The sequence below is a fragment of the Coptis chinensis genome, chromosome 9, assembly GCF_015680905.1.
Source record: "Coptis chinensis isolate HL-2020 chromosome 9, ASM1568090v1, whole genome shotgun sequence".
NCBI lineage: Eukaryota > Viridiplantae > Streptophyta > Magnoliopsida > Ranunculales > Ranunculaceae > Coptis > Coptis chinensis.
This window is the reverse complement of record NC_141464.1, coordinates 34,592,042-34,596,730: the sequence shown is the minus strand read 5'-3', so window position 1 is coordinate 34,596,730 and position 4,689 is coordinate 34,592,042. Positions and strand designations below refer to the sequence as shown.

General features: G+C 33.5%; 1 long non-coding RNA gene across 1 annotated transcript; it reads right to left on the bottom strand.

The window, feature by feature from the left end:
* Positions 1-511: 511 nt before the first annotated feature.
* On the bottom strand, positions 512-3,863 carry LOC147475709 (uncharacterized). The gene is made up of 4 exons (XR_015209502.1): positions 3,678-3,863; positions 2,434-2,503; positions 1,143-1,545; positions 512-875 (listed from the first exon to the last, which is right to left on the bottom strand). It is a non-coding gene; the product is annotated as an uncharacterized LOC147475709 (long non-coding RNA).
* Between the last annotated feature and the right edge of the window lie 826 nt (positions 3,864-4,689).

The window sequence follows — 4,689 nt, the reverse complement described above, 5'->3', positions numbered from 1 at the left end:
GCATATCTCAATATAACTTATAATCCCATACATACTAACAAATGTAAATCCATACATATTAACAAATCAACCAAAATCATACTTTTATTACCAACATATATAAATTATTCGAACAACTTTTTCTTGTTACATGATTTATTCCATTACCAAGAAAAATAATCAACAAATACAACTTGATTCAACAAAATCAAGTCATTCTCATAATCCAATTTACGTATCCTATCCAACCAATGTACCGATCCATCTCAAACAATCAACTTAAGCTAGCTTTACGAATGCTATCTATCTCCCCATAATCGTTCCTTTCTGAATGTCATCCATCACTAACCCAAGATACAAGAAACAAAATGAGAACAAAGATTTTGGAAGTAAACGGAAAATCCAATTGATAGACCACTTACATAAAAATGAGAACACAAGCCAATTAATGAGAAGCACACTACAAGCCAAGTAATAACTTATATATGAAGAAGAAAACATCCATCATAAGTACCAATGGCCAGGACACTAATATTGTTTTTCTAAAAAACAAAATCCATTCAAGGGATATGATTTGCTGAAAAATTTAAAAAGCATACCAAAATTATATCAGGAAATATTATTACAAACAACAAAAACTAATTGGTTTAATGAGATCACAAATTAATTACACTCACGTACACAAGCGACGTACCCATCAGTAGAACCATTGTGATTCCAGTTGCAGCCTCTATTGTCACCAATATTTCAATGTATGATAGCTGGTGGTTTTGAAAATCAACACCTATTGTAGTGCGAAAGATTGAATGACTACAACCAGCAATTCTTGGAAAATCACAGGCAAGATGCATGCCACCATGGAGAATTACACCAATCACAATGCACGCTGCAATCAGCTACACTAAAAATAATGTGAAACACTCTCAGAAGTTAGAACAAATTTCAAAATATTCAGAACATAGTCAGTGATCTAGGACATATTGTAATTGGCAACATGATTTTCTATTTTTCTATTTACTCAAAATAAATGTGTTTTGTCCATCTCCATGAGCCCTGAGGCTTCAATCTTGGAAAGATGCATCAAATTTATTCTAGAAAACCCATATAAGTCACCGAACTATTACATCGTATGGCAAGTCTAGTAGGAACACAATTGAACATACCTTGTGGAAGTTGATGTTGTCGTTAAACGGGATAATTGAGTTTAATGAACGGTTCTTCCTAAGCCACGTAATAGTGTTCCTGCAAATAGGGAGCAGAATCAGTGCCATGTTGAACTTCAGGGTCTCTGCAACACCCTTTGCAGTACACAAGCAGTATCCCATGACCTCAAATGCTTTTCTATTGCGATACTGTGAATTTCCATGCAAAAAGTGAAAAACACACAAGTAACCAACATATGATTATCCATGCACGTCTCCAATAAGTTCGGAATAAGAACTCTGTTAATGGCATTGTTTCCCAACTAAGGGAGTCATCTGAGTTTTCCTTGGATGTTAATGGAATTCTTTCTATTAAAAAAGAGCTTGTTGAGCTTTCCTTGAAAAGGGTCTCCAGTTGAGATAGCTGCAAGTTGGAGAGAAGTATTTTAGTGTAGTCATTAACAACTTGAATATAAGACAAAAGTGCAGTTGATGTTAAGCCATATTTTTTAGTACTAACATATTAAAGGACAGATTCCAAGATCCTTAAAAAGGGCTAATTGAAAAAAACAAACAAAAAAACAAAAAATGGAAAAGGGCTAATTGCCCCTTAATAGATATAAAGTGTCCGACACTTGATGCAATACCATTTTGCTATGGTATCAATGGTGTACTTAATTCACTTCCCTTTATCCATGTCCTAATTTGGTTCTACCAGGCCAAGGACAATTATATTTTGAAGGGTTAGGTCGTCCTTCAAAATTTGGTTTCAGCCAATAATTAACGTCTACTAGCCTGTGTGTCTAGAGGCAGGTCAAATACTAAGTCACATTTACTTGTATGTTCAAGTTACTTTTTGACTTATCACTAACTTATCACCTAAGAAACAATGTGAATAAGAATATGTTAGCTAGTTTGTTTAATAAGTTAACTAAACATAATCAAATAGCCACTTCTACAGTATTAAGAAAATACACAAATGATACTAGCTAGCAAAACAACACGACGTGATTAGAAATAATAACTATACATGATATATGCCACTAAAGGCTAAATTTCAGACTACGAAAGATAGAGAGCATATATACATTAAAAACAAAATGCCAGAAAAAAGTAGTAGCGGCTGGTGAGCACACAAATGTACATGTCAACACCCTTTGAACAAAAGGTTGGTACTATTTCATATAGTTGGTTCACTTACTAACATGCGCTAAAGCATACCAATTCTAATCTTTTCTAAATAGCAAAACAAACAATTAAATATTAACGACTAAATTATATACATTATGGGTTGCAAAGACAGATCGAGTACCTTCTTAATAGCTTTGGTTCCTATACTAGTTTGATCACAATCATTGGGATTTCTTTTGACTTGATGAAACCTGCAAATTCAAAACCAAACCAATATTCAGTCCACATAGTAAAAGGATTATATTAAAGTATAATATGAAATTATAAGTAATCAATCTGTTTCTCTTGATTCTTCAAAGACTACAACTATACAACCTGAGAAATCAACCTCACACCACTAGAAACATCCTATCATCAATTTGGACATTAACTTAGTAATATTAATCTCAAGAATCATGTAACCTGATATGAAAGGCAAACCGAACATAGAGAATCAAAATAATTTTAGCACCTTGCATAGTGGTTGGCAGTTCACTGTTAGCACTAAGCAAAGTAGTGAACTAAGTTTTCAACTACCCATTAATTCACACAAAGTTTATTCTTGTTACTTATTAGTTTCTAATAATTTATCAGTTTATTAATCAAGGTAAAAGAAAGCTAAAAGCTTCGAAACCGCTTAAGAAGAAAATTAATTTCTATAAGAAATTTTCTGCGCCGATGAGCAAAACCTAAAACAGTAAGAATGAACTCCTATTCAAACACCGTAATTGTATAGTAGATATTTTCGATTATAAGAACACATTTTCCAATCAAAATGTTTAAATTGGGGGAAACCAGATTCAAAAGAGCAACCTTTTTTCTTCCTTAAAAACATCAAACAAGATCGAGAAGAACAAAAGATGGAATAGAATCTTACTTGTTCACAAAACGTTCAGAAAAATCCGAATCCTTCTCGACAAAAATTAGTAATACCCGTAGGAAGTCGAAACCACTTTGTTTTTTTTTAAAACTTAAAGTACTTCTAATAGTTGTTCAGAGTTGCAAAATAGAAATGCAAACCTTGCATTCGTTCTGACTCAACCCTCGCATAGACCAAATCAAACAAGCAAATCACAAGCTATATGATAAGACAAAGGCCAAAGATGGATAAAAAGGACAAATTGCACCCGGATCAACAAGCTTTACTTGCAATCATTCAAGAGCACGAAGCTTTTAACCATCAAATCCCACCCTTGTTTCAGAACGCTTAAGCACTTGAGCATTCAAGGAGATATATAGATCTAACCAATCACCGATCATACACGATGAATACAATGCACCTAAATCAGGGAAATCAAATCCAAAACACAAAAAACTCACACCTATTAGCAGGAAACGAAATGAAAAAGGAAATAGGGTTGGAGAAATTAAGACATGGAGCCATACCTTGATCGACCCAACGCCTTCCACTACTTTTCATTTCAATCTGTCAAAAACCATAACAAAAACTCAGTGAGATAACTAAGTAAAACCGGAATCTGAGAGAAAAGGAGGCGCCTTTTTCTCCATGGCCAAATGAGAGGCAAATAAGATTCAGCGAGATGTCCTAGATTTTAGAGAAGGGAATGGAGAGATGTGTTCCAATTGGAGAGGACAAAGAAGATGACCTAGAATTCCAGGAAGAAAATGCACTTTCGTGTTTTTTCTTTTTTCTCTAATAAAAATTAAAAGACTGAAAAATTAAAAAGATGGGTGAGCCGGTGAGGAAACTCCGGAGTGTATTGACGGTTCAATTTTTCTTACTGAGTTACTTGATTTTGTTTTTTTTAAGTTGTTGGCGGTTTAATTGAAAGCCAAAATGGTCCAACCTAGTGCCCAAAAAATTGTGAGAAGGTTGACGGTTTATTCTATTGCTAATTTGACAGTTTTAGAAAACACCATCATATTTTCTTGACATTTGTGTCATACACGACATAATGTTGCAACAGCCGTCATGAAATTATTATATTTTCTTGACACTTTTGCCATACACGACATAATGTTGCAATAGCCGTCATAAAATTATTATATTTTCTTGACGCTTGAATCATACACGACATAATGTTGCAATAGCCGTCATAAAATTATTATATTTTCTTGACGTTTGTGTCATATACGACATAATGTTGCAATAGCCGTCATAAAAACATTACTAAAACACCTATCTTGACGGTTTTTAACAAAGTCGTCAAGATAGATAAAAAAACAAGCGTCATAATATGTCATTTTTTTAGTAGTGACTCTATTTCGATAGATTCGATAGTAGAATAATCTTTGATAAACATCACACATAAAGTCCAGTTTTAGTTTTACTTACCTATGCGTAATTGTATTTGTGAGTAAAACTAATTCATTTTTATGGTTATCAAATGGCGCTGCTGCCATCTTAGTTCCCTTTAGTATTGTTTTCTTTAGTATT